General features: G+C 41.4%; 1 long non-coding RNA gene across 1 annotated transcript in view; it reads left to right on the top strand.

Annotated features, from left to right (window-relative positions):
- Positions 1–10,684: 10,684 nt before the first annotated feature.
- Positions 10,685–19,414, top strand: part of LOC119470135 — a 23,500-nt gene continuing 14,770 nt past the window's right edge. The window contains exon 1 of the long non-coding RNA XR_005199016.1: positions 10,685–10,934. This is a non-coding gene — a long non-coding RNA (uncharacterized LOC119470135). The remainder of the gene's footprint in view (positions 10,935–19,414) is intronic.

The following is a 19,414-nucleotide window of genomic DNA, read 5'->3' as shown; positions in this document are numbered from 1 at the left end:
GATCTTCAAAACACATGAAGCAAAAACTGATAGAATGGCAAGGAGAAATAAACAAACCTCCAATTATGGCTGGATATTTCAATACCCCTGTTTCAATAATTGGTAGAGCATGAAAATAGAAAAATCATGAAGGATATAGAAGATTTCAACATTATCAACCAACGTGGCCTAAAAGAGTCCACCCAACATTTTCAAGTGCATGCCCATGGAATATTTACCAAGATAGATCATATTCTGGGTAATAAACCAAATTGCAATAAATGTTACAAGATGAGAATCATATTAAGTATCTTCTCTGGTCACAATGTAATTAAATTGGAAATCAAATAGACCTCTGAGAAATCTTCAAATGCATATAAACTAAATAACACACTTCTAAATAAGTCATGGGTCAAGAAGAAATTAACGGGACATTACAAAGTCTCCTTTGAACTTAATGAAAATGGAAACACAACATGTCAGAATGTTGGAGATATCCTTAAAACATCCATTAGGGGAGAATTTATAGCACTAAGTGTCTGCATGAGAAATAAAAGAGAAGCCTCAAATCAATGGCCTTAGCTTACACCTTAAGAAACTAGAAAAAAGATGCCTAGGCATGGTGGCTCACACCTGTAATCCCAGCAGTTTGGGAGGTCGAGGCGGGCAGATCATGAGGTCAGGAGTTTGAGACCAGCCTGGCCAACATAGTGAAAACCCACTCTACTAAAAATACAAAAAATAGCCGGACGTGGTGGCACTTGCCCGTAGTCCTAGCTGCTCAGGAGGCTGAGGCAGGAGAATCACTTGAATCCTGGGAGGCAGAGGTTGTGGTGAGCTGAGATCAGGCCATTACACTCCAGCCTGGAGTGAGACTCCGTCTCAAAAAAAAAAAAAAAAAGAAACTAGAAAAAAAGAGACCAAACTAAGCCAAAGAAAGGAAATAATGAGGCCGGGCGCGGTGGCTCACGCCTGTAATCCCAGCACTTTGGGAGGCTGAGGTGTGCAGATCACCTGAGGTCGGGAGTTCGAGACCAGCCTGACCAGCATGGAGAAACCCCGTCTTTACTAAAAATACAAAATTAGCCAGGTGTGGTGGCACATACCTGTAATCACAGCTACTCAGGAGGATGAGGCAGGAGAATTGCTTGAATCCAGGAGGCAGGTGTTGTTGTGTCGCCATTGCACTCCAGCCTGGGCAACAAGAGTGAAACTTCATCTCAGAAAAAAAAAAATAAAAAGAAAGGAAACAATGAAGATCAAAGCAGATATCAGTGGAACAGAAAACAGAAAAGTAATAGAGAAAATGAATGAAACCGAAAGCTGGTTATTTGAGAAGACTGATAAAATTGATAAACTTACTACCAGATTATTTTTTAAAAAAGAGAAGACAAATTATCAATCAGGAATGAAAGAGGTGACTTCCTTAGATATTCTGCAAATAGTAACAGGAACATAAGGAACATTATTGTGGTGTTATGATGTATATTGGTTTTCATCTACAGCTTCCGGCACGTAGCTCCCATATCCCTTGTTACAGCCTTTTGTTGGCTGTGTCAGGCCTCAGGGGCAGGCCTCTGACCTTCTGCCCTCATCACCTGCTCCAACGCAGGACTCTAATGTCCCCCTGCCTTTCTCATTGTGGGTCTTAAGACCCTGCTATGCGAGCTCCCACCCTATGCTCTGAGGGAAGGAATGCTTCCATTAAAAACCGAGAGGACAGCGTTCAGGGAGCTTCCAGGTAGCTGAACGTGAGGAGGTTCCTGCACAGTGGAACCCAGGGAGGGCATGGAGGCTCCACGCCCCTTCCCTATACCTCACAGTACGCCTTTCTTCATCTGTACCCTTTGCCTTATCCTTTGTAATAAACTGGTAAATGTAAGTAAGTGTTTCCCTGAGTTCTGTGAGCCAATCTAGCAAATTAATCAAACCCAAAGAGGGGGTTACTGGGACCCTGACTTGAAGCCAGTCAGAAGTTCCAGAGGCCTGGATTTACAACTGGTATCTGGGGGTGTGGGACTGAACCCCCAACCCATGGGATGTGACACTATCTCCAGGCAGATGGTGTCAGAACTAGATTAGAGGACACCCGGCTGGTGTCTGCTGCTTGGTATATGGAAGAAAGCCCCCATGCATTTGATCACAGAAGGCTTCTGTGTTAATGACTGTCATGGTGTAACAGCAGAAGAAAGCACCCACAGAGAGTTTCCCTACATGATAGTGAACAACTTTATGCCAATACATTTGACAACCCAGGCAAAATGGACAAATTCCTTGAAAGACCCAAACTACCAAAGTTCTCTCAAGAAGAAGTAGGTGGCTGGGCGTGGTGGCTCATGCCTGTAATCCAAGCACTTTGGAAGCCAAGGCGGGTGGATCACCTGAGGTTGGGAGTTCAAGACCAGCTTGACCGACATGATGAAATCCCGTCTTTATATAAAAATAAAAATAGAAGAAGAACAAGAAGAAGAAGGTTAACTGAATAATTGTATATCTGTTAAATAAATTGAATGTGTAGTTAAAAACCTTTCCATAAAGACAGAGCTAGGTCCAGGTAGCTTTACTGGTGAATTCCACCTAACATTTAAAGAAGAAATAATACCAATTATGTGGAACTATTGAAGAAAATTGAAGAGAAGGGTACATTTTCCAAGGGTATTTTATTTGAGACTAGCAAATAAAATACTAGAGGTGGAGTGCACCTCTAGTCCTAGCTACTTGGCAGGCCGAGATGGAAGGATGGCTTGAGGCTGGTAGTTTCTGGCTGCAGTGCACTGTGATCATGCCTTAGAATAGCCACTGCACTCCAACCTGGGAACACGGCAGGGCCTTATGTCTGAAACAAATAAATAAATCTATATAAGTCATTTTAACAAATTAAAACAGAAAACCTAGATGGTACTCTCAATCGATACAGAAAACACATTGACAAAAATCCAATATCCACTACTGATCAAAAACTTTTGGCATAGAATAATTAGAAGGGATCATCTTCAACCTGATTGGTGAAGGACATCTGTGAAAAACCCTACAGCCAAAATTATACTTAATGGTGATGGACTGACGGTTTCCTCCCATGCTTGGGAATAAGACAAGGATGTGAGATCTCACCTTTTCTAGGCAACATTGTACTGAGGTTTCTAGCCAGTGGGGTTAGGCAAGAAAAAGAAACAAAAGATAACCATCTCATCAAAGAAAAAGTAGGCTGGGTGTAGTAGTTTATTTCTGTAATCCCAGCACTTTGGGAGGCCAAGGCAGGAGGATCAGTTGAGTCCAAAAGTTTGAGACCAGCCTAGGCAATGTGGTGAGCCCTTGTCTTTACCAAAAAATTAAGTTAGCCAGGCTGGTGGTCCAAGCTACTCAGGAGGCTGAGGCATGAAGATCACTTGAGCCCAGGAGGTTGAGGGTACAGTGAGCTGTGTTCACACCACTGCACTCCAGCCTGGGTGACAGAGCAAGACTTTGTCCACCGCCCCCCTCCAAAAAAGAATAAGTAAAACTGTCCTTATTTGCAGACAACATGATCATCTATACAGAAAGCTGACAGACTGTATTAAAAGCTACTAGAACTAATGAATGAGTTTAGCAATATTACAAGATACAAGACTAATATATGAAAACAAATTGCTTTTCTGGGCATGAACAATGGGCCATTGGAAATAAATAAAAATGTAAAAATATGCCACTAATAGCAATGTAAAAAAAGAAAATACTTATGGATAAATTCATGAAAAGATGTAAGAAGACATGTAAATTGAAAACTACAGAACACTGATGAGCAAAATTTTATTTTATTTTATTTTTTATTTTTATTTTCTGGAGATAGAATCTCACTGCCGTCCAGGCTGCAGTGCATTGGCGCGATCTCAGCCCGTTGCAACCTCCACCTCCCAGATTAAAGTGATTCTCCTGCTTCTGATTCCCAAGTAGCTGGGATTACAGGCACCTGCCACCATACCTGGCTAATTTTTGTATTTTTAGAGGAGATAGGGTTTCACCATATTGGCCAGGCTGGTCTCAAACTCCTGACCTCAAGTGACCCGCCTGCCTTGGCCTCCCAAAGTGCTGAGATTACAGGCATGAGCCACTGCGCCCGACCTAATGAGCAAAATTTTAAATGACCTAAATTAATGGAAAGATCAAATTGATCTATAGATTCAGTACAATTATATATAAAAATAAATACAGTCTCAACAGGCTTTTTTGCAGAAAATCACAAACTGACTCTAAAATTTACATGGATATGCAAATAACATAGAAGAGCAAGAACAATTTTGGAAGAGAAGAATAAAGTTGAAGGGCTAACACTGCTCAATTTCAAGACTTTAAAAAAGATTTGGTATATAATAATAAAAAATAAAACATTAAAGAATGACATGAAAATATATGATCCTTGAAAAGATGAAGTAAAAATACTAAATATTTTAAAAATTGATATATAATAATTGTATGTATTATGTGACACGTGATATTTTGATACATGTGATATTTTGATGCATGCGATGTTTTGATACATGCACACAATGTGTAGTGATCAGATGGGGCAATTGAGATATCCATCACCTCAAACACTTATCTTTTCTTTATGCTGAAAATATTCATTATTCTAGCTATCTTGAAATATACATTATTGTTAACTATAATCACCCTACTGAACTACTGAACACTAGATCTTATTCCTTCTATCTAACTGTATTTTTGTGCCCATCAATCAATCTCTCTTCATCCCTCCCTTCCCATCCTCTCAGCCTGTGGTCACCACCAATCTGCTATCTCCGTGAGATCCACTTTTCTAGCTTCCACATACAAGTGAGAACAATCAATATTTGCCTTACTGTGCTTGGCTTATGTCACTTAACATAATAATCTCCAGTTCTATCCATGTTGCTGCAAATGACAGGATCTCATTCTTTGTTATGGCTGAATACTATTTGCAATTTTGACTTCTTATGCAACTACAAAAATAAAGACAGTGTGATACTGATGTGAAGAAAGAACGTAGATCAATGGAATAGAACAGAGAGACTGGAAATGGATTTTCAATGAAGGTACAAAGACAATTCAGTAGAGAAAGGATCATCTTTTCAACACATGGTGCTGGAACAATTGGATATTCACATGGCAGAAAAAATTAACTTCAACCCATACATTACACCATGTATAAAAATTAACTCAAAATTAATCATAGATGCCAATATAAAACCCAAAATTATAAATCACCTTCTAGAAGAAAACATAGGAAAAAATCATTTTGACCTTGAGTTAGACAAAGGTTTCTTAGATATGGTACCAAAAGAACAAGTTATAAAAGAGTAAATCGATAAATTGAACTTCATCTGTTGGGGCTCAGAAAACAATACCCCAAAGCGAAGGCCTCAGCAGCAGCCTCAGAAGCAAAAGTTTTTATCTGACCTTCTTCCCTCTTCTCTCTCAGTCTCATTCTCTCCCAAGGCTAGCCATGCAAACTAGAAATCTCTCTTCCCCATGGTGGGTCATAGAAACCAAAACTTCTTCTTCCCAGAGCTAGTCATAAAGCCTAAAAATATACTCTAATTTTCCTTCCACCTTTCTGTGTAAAAGCTGGTCATAAAGAAACTACCTGGGCCAGGCCAGTGGCTCACGCCTGTAATCCCAGCACTTTGGCAGCTTGAGGCAGGCAGATCACGAGGTCAGGAGATCAAGACCGTCCTGGCTAACGTGATGAAACCTTGTCTTTACTAAAAATACAAAAAATTAGCTGGGTGTGGTGGCATGCACCTGTAGTCCTAGTTACTTAGAAGGCTGAAGCAGGAGAATCCCTTGAACCCCAGTAGGTGGAGGTTGCAGTGAGCCAAGATTGTGCCACTGCACTCCAGCCTGGGTGACAGGTGACAGAGCAAGACTCCACCTAAAAATTAAAAAAAAGAAAAGAAAGAAACTATCTGACCTACGTTGTTTGACTATGGGTCATAAGACCCCCAACCCAGAGAGGAGGGAATGCACGCTCAGGCCAAGAAAAATGTAGGCAGACAGGCCCTACTGGGTTTCCCTACTCCGTCTATGGGCATGAGATAATATTCTTTTTGTCCAATCATACTTCCTCACAGCTGCCTATACTTTGTTGAACCTAAACATTAAAATGGATAATTTCTCCTGTATCTTTGGGTCTTCATTCTGAAGGCTCCTGTGTATACATGCTAAATAAATTTGTGTGCCTTTTCTCCTACTTATCAACCTGCTTCATGTCAGTGATTTTCAATGAGCCTCAGAAAATCTAAAGGAAACACTGTGGTTCTTTGAAGCACTGTTTAAAAAACAAAGACAGGCTACAGACTGAGAGATAGTCTTTGGAAACCAAATTTCTAATAAAGGACTTGTATCTAGAATATATAATGAACTCTCAAAGCTCAACAATAAGAAAATAAAAACCCAAATTAAAAATGGTAAAAATTTAGGCTGGGCACAGTGGCTTACGCCTGTAATCCTAGCACTTTGGGAGGCTGAGGCGGTGGATCACCTGAGGTCAGGAGTTCAAGTCCAGCCTGGCCAACATGGTGAAACCCTCTCTCTACTAAAAATACAAAAATTAGCTGGGCATGGTCGTGCCCACCTGCCCTCCCAGCTACTTGGGAGGCTGAGGCAGGAGAATCTCTTGAACCTGGGAGGTAGAGGTTGAAACGAGTGGAGATTGTACCACTGCACTCCCGCCTGGGTGACAGAGACTTCAGGAAAGGAAGGAAGGAAGGAAGGGAGAAAGGGAGAAAGGGAGAAAGGGAGAAGGGAGGGAGGGAGGGAAAAATCTGAATAGACACCTCACCAAACAGGATATATGGATGGCATATAAGCACAAGAAGAGATGCTCAGTTTTATTTGTCATTTAGCTCACTAATGAGGCAACAAGCATTGTGAAGAAGTCAGTTCCAAGGAGAATAACTGAAGTATATACAGTCAGTGAAGGTATACGCATGTTGCTTAGGAATGTAGAATAAATACAAACATTCGAGTTGTTGCCTCTGAGAATGGGATTGTTTGGTAGAGAGTGATAGGGCAGGTCCTGCTGTTTTTTTGTTGAAGGTCTTTTAGTATTATTACTATTCTTAAAACGAAGCAGAACTATGTATATGTATAATTTTCATAAGAATAAAATTTTAATTAGAAGAGAAAAATATAGCAGAAGAAGTTGGCCTCCCAAAGTGCTGGGATTACAGGTGTGAGCCACCATGCCCGGCCAAAAGGCTATTTTTGAAGTGCTCTGTTTTCCACCTATATATTTGTGTAATATCCATTTTTTTCATATACTTCCACCAAAGCAATATAATATCAGATTGACTACAAACACAGATCTGAGAATCCAGCTGTCTTTTATTAAGTCAGATATTAAAGAGATTTGCAAAGATGCAAAACAAGTCTACTGTTCTGTTATTTTTTTTTAGTTTGGGAAAATATTATTTTCATAAAATATTTTATTTCTACTAAAATGTAACATGCTCATTATTAATTTAAAGTCTATCTGTAATTATTTACATATTAAAAAAGTTGTTAAGAATGTAAGTGGGGCTGGGCATGGTGGCTCATGCCTGTAATCCCAGCATTTTGGGAGGCTGAGGCAGGTGGATCACTTCAGGTCAGGAGTTCGAGACCAGCCTGGTCAACATGGGAAAATCCTGTCTCTACTAAAAACATAAAAATTAGCTGGGCATGGTGGAGCATGCCTGTAGTCGCAGCTACTCAGGAGGCTGAGGTATGAGGATCGTTTGATCCCAGGAGGTGGAGGTTACAGTGAGCCAAGATCGTGCCACTACACTGCGGCCTGGACGACACAGCGAGACCCTCGCTTTGTTTTTGTCTCAAAAAACAAAGAATGTAAATGGATTCTGAGACCAAAAAGCTGACCTAACATAGTATATATTATAATTACACACAATTGTAATATGCTATTATTAGTATATATTTTGTAACAAATAGGGAATACTTTTGTTTTCAAAAGTTCGAGGCACATTCCTGATAATTGACCATGTACCATCAAGAAGTCTGAATCTATTGATTGTATCATCAAGCAATCAAGAAAACTGAAATTACAAAAACAAATTATAGAGACTCCATTACACCATGATACAATAAAGTTAAAAGAGAACAACCAGTAGACTAGCCAAAACAAAAAACCACCCCTACTCTCTTAGAAAACTAAAAACACCCTTTAAATAACTCTTGGGTTAAATAGATAATCAGAACTAAAATTACAAATTACTTAGAAAATTAATGACAATGAGAACACTTTGTATCAAAATTGGTGGGAGGCAATCAAAGATCAATTGGAGACAATGAGTCGTCTCAAAAGCTTTTCACAAAAGGGCAAGAATTGGAAACAACTGAACCAAACAAGTGCATGAAGCAATTGAGATGGAGAAAAAGATGCCTCATAGAGACGTCAGAAAAAATCATCTCTAAAATGCTATTTTGATCTCACTCTCTCCAAAATCAAACAAAAAAAAAATTTAAGGAAAATGTGTAGAAAACCCAATGTTCTACAAAACTTTTGAAAATGTGCACAATCTCAGACCTCGGTCATGAAGAATGCTTACCATCTACAATAAAATCAGGATCCATTTAAAGGTTCCGCACTCACTGATTATTTGGTATTTGGAGAAGTAAACATTTGTGGGTGGAGTTACGGGACTGGAGGTGGGGCTTACAATTCTGAGGTCTTAGGCCCCATGCATTTTTTTTTCTCCGCTGAGACAGGAACTCGCTCTGTCACCCAGGCTGGAGTGCAGTGGCACAATCATGGCTAACTGCTGCCTCAGACTCCTGGATTCAAGCTATCCTCCTCCCTCAGCCTCCTGAGTAGCTGGGAGCATAGGTATGTGATACCATGCCTGGCTAATTTTTTTTGTATTTGTAAAGATGGGCTGTTCCTATGTTGTACAGGCTGGTCTTGAACTGTTGGGTTCAAATGATCCATCCACCTCTGCGTCCCAAAGCGTTGGGATTACAGGTGTGAGCCACCTTGCAGACCAGGCTCTGCACTTTAATCACACCCACCCATTCTCCACTCTCCGTGGAGAATCCATCTCAGGGCCACTCAAGACTGCAAAGAGGGGTTGGTGGACCCTCAGGCTGCACTGCCCCTGCTGACTTGGGAGGGGGCTTATGGTTAGTTTGAGGTAAGTGGAGATTGGTGGGCTGTTCCCAAACTTTATTGCTAAGCGCTTTACAGTATTTAGGAATTTAAGGAATCAAGAAGCTTTGGATAATGTGTTCATCTCTGTGAAGAGCTCTACTTCAATGTGGCCAAATTCTGACCCATGAATAATGGATCTAGGTCAGCAGGTGACAGCTTGCACTGGTCCATTTTTAAGGACACTGCGTAGATAGCCACCATCCAGGCCTGGCCAAAGAAGAGTCAGCCTGTTTAAAATTGGAAAGGATTTTGGTCTCAACATATGCCCTCTCACTCTCTCTCAAAGCTGCCAGGGAAGGGGGTGCCCCTCTTCCTGTGTCTTTTACCTCTGTGTCCAGACTGTCAGAGCAGGAGCTTTATGCAGGCATGTTGGTATAACAGCACTTTGTATGCTACATTCAACTGGTATCACAATGAGGTCACATTTAACTTTCGTAGCCAGATAAGATGACCTTAAGCCACCACTTCTGGGAATGTCCAGGGTTTGGACTCAGACAGCTCAGGAAACTAGTCTGCTTGGATTCTTCCACTTAGTTTGAAAAATCTTCCAGGTATGGTACCCCCGTGATACCAGCGAGACTATGTACAGGTGCCCCTGCTGGCGATCTGTACCAGAACTAGCACCAGTTTTCAAGCGCAGAGAATTTTCAAACCATATTTAAACAACACATCTCGCCATACTCACAACCCCCCTCCCCCACTTCCCTACAACACCCAAAACAAAAATCACTGCCTAAGGAAACAAATTCTGAAGAGATTTGACTCTGCAAACCATAGGCACCTTCTTACATTATTACAGACAGCAATTTAGCTCAAAGATTTCGGGCTTAATATTTGCATAAAATCAAGGCACCAGGCAGGTGGTTTTCCAAGAACAAAGGGAGATTGAGTCCTTGGTTTATTGCAAAACAAAAAACTGCTCCCAGCTTTGAAATGACAGCTTTTTAAATTTTTCTTGTTCTGGCTTCTACCATGCTGTGGGTAGCCTCCCCCAGCAATCTTTAAAAGGAGGCAGCTCCTTCCAAGCACTTGGAGTGTGTTTGGGAACTCAGCCTGAGGCACAGGCAGAGCTTTCTTAGCCCTGAACACCTGCCCCAGGGATCTCTTCTGCCTTCTCAAAGGCTTTGGGGTCTCCATTTCTCCAGAATAATGCATTAGAGGAAGTGCCTTGGTAAGGTTTGGTTGCTTGTGCTCAACTGTAGTTTGCCAAGGTAGAACTCTTTGGTTTACTGGGTATGGCCTCTGCTGGGAACTGAGGGCTACAAAAATGAACAAGGCAGAACAGGATATTTGCATGGTGCCAAAATGTCACTCCATGAGTTATTTATTAATTGCAAAGGGAGATATCTGGTGATCAGAACTCTAACCGGGCAATCAAATGTAGGTCACTAAGAGTGGGACACCTGACGTGGCATGGTAGGCCCTAGGAAGTATAAACCATCACCTATGAAATAATTTTACCAAAATGGTTTAACCTGAATCATCCAACCTTTGTTTATTTTATTTATTTATTATTATCTTTTTCAGATGAGATCTCACTGTGTTGCCCAGGCTGGAATGCAGTGGCACAATCATGGCACAAGTGATCCTCCTAGACTCAAGTGATCCTCCCCACCTCAGCGTCCCCAGTAGCTGGGACTACAGGCACGAGACACCATGCCCAGCCCAAACCTCAATTTAATAGGAAACACAGGTGATAAAGGAACGAAGTAAATTGTATCACACACATACAAGCTGAATCAAGCTGACTTGGGTTGGAATCTTGGCTCTCCATATATAAGCTGTAAGCCCAGAGGTAAGTAACTTAGCTTCTCTGAGACTCGAAGAGAAGTCTCAGAGAAGACTTCTCTTCTGTGAAATATGTGTACTCAGATATAACAGAGCCTTCCTAGGCAGCTCAGATCCGGCCTTAATTTATTAGTGATGTATTAAGAAACAAAAAAGCAGGGCAAGGTAGCTCATGCCTGCAATCCCAGAAAGGCGTGAGCTACCTCGCCCTGCTTTTTTTTTCTTAATACATCACTAATCACCTGAGGTCAGGAGTTCAAGATGAGCCTGGCCAACATGGTGAAACCCCATCTCTACTAAAAATACAAAAATTAGCTGGGTGTGGTGTCACATGCCTGTAATCCCAGCTACTATGGAGGCTGAGGCAGGAGAATCACTTGAACCTGGCAGTGAGCCGAGATCATGCCAGATTGCATGACAATTTGAATTCTTCAAAAAGCCAACATCATAAATTATAAAGACAGTTGAGGGATCGTTCCAAGGCAAAATTTATCCTTCACCCTCTGAAGATTCACAGAAAAACAGCTCTCAAAAAAGCAGATTAATAGGAGAAAGGGCATATTAAAATTTTTTTTAACGTGTAGCACCAAGGAATCACAGGAGAAAATGATTACCCAATAACCCAGTAGGGTACAGAAGCTTGTACCTTGGGAATGGGGAGACAATTCTTCTGAGGGGCAGTAAATGATTTTCAGTTCAGGGAAAATGAATGAGTCCAAAGACCAGGGACGTGGAACCAAGTTTCTCTGTGCTCTGAGAGAGGTGACAGCACAGGTTATGGAAGAGGAATGTCAAGTAAAGCCATTCTTATTATGCAGACGGAAATATCTCAGGTAATCTCTGTTATGATTTAGGTCTGTGTCCCCACCTGAGTCTCATCTTGAATTGTTATCCCCATAATCCCATATGTCGAGGAAAGAACCAGGTGGGAGGTGGTTGGATCATGGGGACATTTTCCCTTATGCTCTTCTCGTGATAGTGAATGAGTTCTCACGAGATCTGATGGTTTTATGATGCAGTTTTCTCTGCTCTTGCTCAGTCTCCCTTTCCTGCCACTATTTGAAGAAGGTCTTTGCTTCTCCTTCACCTTCTGCCATGATTGTAAGTTTCCTGAGGCCTCCCCAGACATGTGGAACTGTGAGTCAATTAAACTTCTTTTCTTTATAAATTACCCAGTCTCGGGCAGTTCTTTATAGCAGTGTGAAAATGGACTAATAAAGTCTCAGAGCTGCCCTCAGAAAGGATAGATGATAGCCTGTGGCTGACATAATCTTTTCTATATCTGAACAAAGGATGGGTGGAGGCGCTCAGAGGAAGCATGACTGTTCATTACACTAACGTAGATTTTTCTCTTTAAATGCAAATCTATCCTACAAAAGGCAGCTTTTCAGGGCTATTTCTTTCTGCAGGTCCTCTGAATAGCCATCTCAAAATATGTCAAGTAAGTATATTTTGGGCCCGGGCGCCGTGGCTCATGCATGTTATCCCAGCACTTTGGAAGGCTGAGAAAGGTGGATCACAAGATCAGGAGTTTCAGACCAGCCTAGCCAACATGGTGAAAACTCATCTCTACTAAAGATACAAAAATATTAGCCGGGAGTGATGACACACACCTGTGATCCCAGCTACTCGGGAGGTTGAGGCAGGAGAATCACTTGAACCTGGAAGACGGAGGTTGCAGTGAGCCAAGATTGCACCACTGCACTCTAGTCTGGGTGACAGGGCAAGACTCCATCTCAAAAAAAAAAAAAAAGTATATTTTGGGGTGAATTGTGCTTGGTTTCTTTTATTTTAGTCTCTCATTTGAAGCTTTATTTTCAGGAAGTTTTACATATTAAAATAGGATTGGTAGCTATGGAGAGAGAAATCAGGTTAGTAATTGAGTGGCAAAGAATCTGCAAAGGGAGAAAATAACAGATTAGGATGAGAATAAACACAACAAGCCTAAGCACTTTCCCCGACACCCAACTAAACTAGTCTCACATTTCAGTGAATAGGTCAGTCCAATTAAGCAGTGGTATCTCATTCTAGAAGATGGAGCTGCAGATGGGTTGTCAAAGCTATGCCTCTATTTGTGATGCAGGCAAACAGATCTTTAATAAGAGGCATTTCTGTGAAAACAGAAGGAAAAAGGTTAATGTCTAGAGTAGTCTATAAAATAGCTTTTCTAGAGTTTGGAGGGCAGTTCGTTGCAAAGATTAGTGGCAATCTGACAGATTTTTCTGGTTTGCAGTTTGCATGTACTACATTTGTCCAAATATAAGCTGTTGTGATTTTTCTTCAAAGCCAGGCTGACTAGCTTTAGCTTGTAGGCCATTAGGGAAAAGATGGTTTTAATTTCTAGTGATTCCAAGTCAGAAAGGTGAGAGAACAATTGGAAACATTAGTTTGGAGAGTTGCAGCCGGACACTGGAGAAAACTGAAATTCCATATTCAGCCCAGATAACAACAAATCCCTCAAAAACAAATGGACAGGGCTAGAATCTAATGCACTATAGTTTTCTTCTGAAACATAAGTTTTCTCTGCCATTTCCTCATTTTTACAAAAGGTATTTATAGCAAGACTAATTTGCTTATAAAATAAGTTTAGTTTCATTAACTTAGCCTGATTATTTGCATAAAGTGCAATGGTGCAATCTTGGCTCACTGCAACCTCCGTCTTCCAGGTTCAAGCTATTCTCCTGCCTCAGCCTCCCGAGTAGCTAGGATTACAGGTGCCTGCCACCACGACCAGCTAATTTTTTGTATTTTTAGTAGAGACAGGGTTTCGCTATGTTGACCAGGCTGATCTCGAACTCCTGACCTTGTGATCCACCTGTTTTGGCCTCCCAAAGTGCTGGGATTACAGGCGTGAGCCGCCATGCCTGGCCCAAATTAGGCTTTTAAAAGCCACTTGAGGCTTAGGAGCTAATCCAAAGACTGTAATACCAATATAAATTGAGTGAATTTCTCTCTTCCTGAGGTCCCCCAAATGTCTTGAGGTTTCTGGGCCTGTCAGAAAGTGATATTCTTTACTTACTTCAAGGATAGGAACCTTACAAGAGTACTGTGTAGAAAAGGTACAAGGCCAGTCTTTCCAAGGGGCTTTTTATTGGCTCCATACAAGTCAACCTGACTCCCTCAAAGCAGTCTAGTTATATCTCAAAATATGACATTCTAGTTAGAGCCATGGTAAAATAACCAGTGTTTCCAATTGTGTTCGGTGGCAGATGAAACTAATCTTACTAAACTTATGCAAATAGCTATGTTGCCATAAAATAAGAACACTCACAGTTTCCGAATTCTAGAGAGATTAGAGAGGTAAATGTTTTAAATCTGTTACAAAAGTACACTTTACTCAATTGCTGTAAGCTATAAATACCCTTTAATAAGAAAGAGAGTTTTCTTAATTCTGGAAAACAAAACATAAAAATCAGCAATATGTCAAACAAAAAAAAGTCATTAAAAAAATCATTTCAGTCTTCTACCATTTCAGTCCCGTATAATTAGTTCTTGTTCTGATTGATGTTAGGTGGTTGGTTTTATGAGTCCAGGTTTTTTTGTTTTGTTTTTTAGTGTTCTGAATTTTTTTGCCTAGTCCAATGGTAAGATCTCAATGTTGTCAGAAACTTGTATTTGTCAGAGTTTTTTCCATCCTTTCCATAAACCTCCTTGAAGACACAACATTTTAGGATTTGCAAAAAGCTTTCAAGAAAAAAAGTGTCAAAATAAAGCAATGAACTATGGACAACAGGACTTAAAATGGCTATACTTAAATAAACAGTTGATTTTTAAAATTTGGTTATTAGGCTGGGCACGGTGGCTGAAGCCTGTAATCCCAGAACTTTGGGAGTCCAAGGCAGGTGAATCACGAGGTCAAGAGATCGAGATCCTCCTGGTCAACATGGTGAAACCCCGTCTCTACTAAAAATACAAAATTAGCCAGGTGTGGTGGCGCACATGTGTAGTCCCAGCTATTCAGAAGGCTGAGGAAGGAGAATTGCTTGAACCCGAAAGGCAGAGGTTGCAGTGAGCTGAGATCGCACCATTGCACTCCAGCCTGGGCAACAGGAGCGAAACTCCATCTCAAAAAAGAAAAAATTTAGTTATTTTCTGTGACCTACAACAATTTTACATAATCACCATAATGAAGTGATAACATGCCGGATTTTAAGGATTTACATACAATTTTGGAACACATTAATAACATGTTTATACAAATATAACTCAAAAAAAAGGCTGAACATCATTTTTCATTTGACAATGCTTCCCTTACAATTCAACATATCAATAGGCCTGCTTATGACCTCTCTTTTGGATGCGTCAGGGGCCCCTTTGAACATCCCAAAGTCAGTTTGAGGTTGAAAAGACTTAATTTCAAATTTGAAGTTTAATTTGGGGAAGCCTGTTAAATATGTGAAAGGTTGAAAACACTTGATCAAAATAGGAAAGATTTAAAAGGTTTAAACCACTTTATCACAATAGGATCACATAAAACAATAGTCATTCATTTAGCCAAAGTTCTAATTTATTATAAAAGATTTTAAAGGCTGGGCGTGGTGGCTCATGCCTGTAATCCCAGTACTTTGGGAGCCCGAGGTGGGTGGATCACCTGAGTTCAGGAGATGAAGACCAGGCTGGCCAACATGGTGAAACCCATCTCTACTAAAAATACAAAAATTAGCCAGGTGTGGTTGGGCACCTGTAATCTCAGCTACTTGGGAGGCTGAGGCAGAGAATTGCTTGAACCTGGGAGGCAGAGGTTGCAGTGAGCAGAGATCATGCCACTGCACTCCAGCCTGGGCAACAGAACAAGACTCCCTCTCAAAAAAAAAAAAAAAAAGATTTTAAAAAGCAAAAATCTTTACTTTTTGTTAGAGAGGAGACAAATTTTCAAATAATTAAAATATCTAATAAAGACAACATAAAGAACACAGAATCCGTTTCTCTCCTTCCTTTTTGTTTTATTTTTTTTGAGATGGAGTCTCACTCTGTCACTCAGGCTGTAGTGCCATGGCACAATCTCGGCTCACTGCAACCTCCGCATCCTAGGTTCAAGTGATTCTTGTGCCTCAGCCTACCAAGTAGCTGAGATTATAGGTGCCTGCCACTATGCTGGGGTCATTTTTGTATTTTTAGTAGACACAGGGTTTTGCAGTGTTGTCCAGGCTGGTCTTGAACTCCTGATCTCAGGTGACCCACCTGCCTCAGCCTCCCAAAGTGCTGGGATTACAGGTATGAGCCACTATGCCTAGTTTACTATCTTATCTTAGTAGCACACAAAAATTTTGTTCAAAGAGAAAACCAAAATTTACCCATGTTTCAGTGTATTAATACTAAAGCTAATTTTAATAAAACCTTATAAGCAAGTTCATCTATTCTTAATTAGCTTTCACCACACAAGATTTCCATAAGCCTTTCATAACCTTAGCTGGCAATTTTTTCTATTCTCTTTCTTTTCCCAACTTTCTATATTCATTCAATTTTATGTGTATCATTAAAATTTCGAAACGGGGTGGGCATGGTGGCTCACGCCTGTAATCCTAGTACTTTGGGAGGCCAAAGCAGGAGGATCACTGGAGCCCAGCAGTTCAAGACTAGCCTGGGCTTGTTTTGAACATGGGAAACTCTATCTCTATGAAAAATACAAAAATTAGCCAGTTGGGGTGGGGGTGGGGGTGGGGGAAAGAATAAAAAAAGAAAAGGAAAAAAAAAAATAGCCAGGAGTGGTGATGTATGCCTGCAGTCCCAGCTACTTGGGAGGCTGAGGTGGGAGGATCACTTGAGCTCGGGAGGCAGAGGTTGCAATGCGCTGAGATCATGTCATTGCACTCTAGCCTGAGTGACAGGATTAAGACCCTGTCCCAAAAAAAGAGAAAAAAAATGAAACAACTTTTAACTGCAAAACTAGACAAAATTACTTTTTTTTTTTTTGAGACGGAGTTTTGCTCTTGTTGCATGGGCTGGAGTGCAGTGGCATGATCTTGGCTCATTGCAACTTCTACCTCCCAAGTGCAATCGATTCTCCTGCCTCAGCCTCCCAAATAGCTGGGATTACAGGCGCCCACCACACGCCCAGCTAATTTTTTTGTATTTTTAGTAGAGATGGGGTTTCATCTTGTTGGCCAGGCTGGTCTCGAACTCCTGACCTCAAGTGATCTGCCCGCCTCGGCCTCCCAAAGTACTGGGATTACAGGCATGAGCCACCACGCCTGGCCCAAAATTACTTTTCCAAAAACAAAAACACATGTCCTTATGCCTTTGTATTACTCTTTTCTCACCAAAAACATCTTGGGTTTTTTGTATACTTAGCATACAGGATTGTTTTCCCTTATTTCTAGTAGTTTTAATTATATATATTTAAACCAATATTATCCAATATTATTTTTATTCGCCAAAGATTACTAAAAAGTCATATGAACTTGAAAAGCATTTGGTTTTATTTACTTAATTTATGAGCATTCATTTATTTACAAGTCAATTTGGCACCGTGTAGACAATATAAAAACACAGATATGTACACATGTATGCATAAAAACACAGACAAACATAAAGCCTTTATAGATTGCTTTTTTTTTTCTTTTGTTTTTCTTTGGTGTGAGACAGAGTTTGTGAGACAGAGTCTTCCTCTGTCGCCCAGGCTGGAGTGCAGTGGCACGATTTTGGCTTTCTGCAACCTCCACCTCCCAGGTTCAAGTGATTCTCATGCCTCAGCCCCCCAGGTAGCTGAGACTACACGCGCCTGCTACGATGCCCAGCTAATTTTTGTATTTTTAGTAGAGAGAGGTTTTCACCATGTTGGCCAGGCTGGTCTCGAACTCCTTACCTCAATGGATCCGCCCATCTTGGCTTCCCAAAGTGGCAGGATTACAGGTGTGAGCCACTGCACCCAGCCCTATAGCTTTGATATTTAAAACTGTAGCTGGCCGGGCGTGGTGGCTCACGCCTATAATCCCAGCACTTTGGGAGGCTGAGACGGGTGGATCACGAGGTCAAGAGATCAAGACCATCCTGGTCAACATGGTGAAACCCTGTCTCTACTAAAAATACAAAAATTAGCTGGGCATGGTGGCACGCGCCTGTAGTCCCAGCTACTCGGGAGGCCGAGGCAGGAGAATTGCTTGAGCCCAGGAGACGGAGGTTGCGGTGAGTCGAGATTGCACCATTGCACTCCAGCCTGGGTAACAAGAGTGAAACTCCGTCTCAAAACAAAACAAAACAAACAAAACTGTAGCAATGAGACACATAACATTGACTAATTTAAAAGAACAATTGAATTCAAACTGTGTCTTGCAAATAGAACAAGTTAAAGCTTATCTGTCCAACATAAAGGAAGCCTTTACTGAGTTTTAGAGGAAAACAGGATAGCAAATTTACATCTCAAAGCCAGAAAGATAATTTAAGCTTTTTCGTGGAGTTTGGATGTATTAGAGGAAGATTAAAAATGGATGCCAATGCCAGGCACGGTGGTTCACGCCTGTAATCCCACTGGGCAGATCAGTTGAAGCCAGGAGTTCAGGACTAGTCTGGGCAACGTGGTGAAACCCCGTCTCTACAAAACAATTAGGCTGGGTGCAGTGGCTCACACCTGTAATCCTAGCACTTTGGGAGGCCGAGGTGGGTGGATCACAAGGTCAGGAGTTCAAGACCAGCCTGGCCAACATGGTGAAATGCTGTCTCTATTAAAAATACAAAAATTAGCCCAACGTGGTGGTGTGGTTCTGTAATCCCAGCTATTCAGGAGGCTGAGGCAGGAGAACTGCTTGAACCCAGGATGGGGAGGTTGCAGTGAGCTTAGATCATGCCACTGCACTTCAGCCTGGGAGACAAGAGCAAGACTCTATCTCAAAAAAGAAAAGAAATTAGCTGGGTGTGGGGTGTGGTTTTATATGCTTGGGAGGCAGAAGTTGCAGTGCACTGCACTCCAGCTTGGATGAAAGAGCCAAATCCAGTCTCAAAAATAAAGTAAAATTAAAGATTCCAAAGGTAACACAGAATCACAAATTCACCATAGGATTGTATAAGGATACCAATTTTAGTCAGATAGGTAGCTTCCAATTTGTTTAGTCTTTTTCAGCTGGATGACTGAGCGGGGGTGGGGGGGTGGGGGAATGGTGGGGGTGGAGGCCACTGAGGAGCAGGACCAAGTAGGAAAATGCAGGTACAGCTTGACTTTTTCTCCTCTGAAAAACGGGTGTAACTCAAGTATAACAGAGCCTTCCCGGGCAGCTCAGATCTGGCCTTGCCAGATAATGACACATTAAAAAACAAAACAGGCCGGGCGCCGGTGGCTCAAGCCTGTAATCCCAGCACTTTGGGAGGCCGAGGCGAGTGGATCACGAGGTCAAGAGATCGAGACCATCCTGGTCAACATGGTGAAACCCCGTCTCTACCAAAAATACAAAAAATTAGCTGGGCATGGTGGTGCGTGCCTGTAATCCCAGCTACTCAGGAGACTGAGGCAGGAGAATTGCCTGAACCCAGGAGGCGGAGGTTGCGGTGAGCCGA

The sequence above is a fragment of the Cebus imitator genome, unplaced genomic scaffold (genome assembly GCF_001604975.1).
Source record: "Cebus imitator isolate Cc_AM_T3 unplaced genomic scaffold, Cebus_imitator-1.0 Scaffold23, whole genome shotgun sequence".
NCBI classification, from domain to species: domain Eukaryota; kingdom Metazoa; phylum Chordata; class Mammalia; order Primates; family Cebidae; genus Cebus; species Cebus imitator.
The sequence above is the reverse complement of the archived record's forward strand: the minus strand, read 5'-3'. Positions and strand labels throughout refer to the sequence as shown.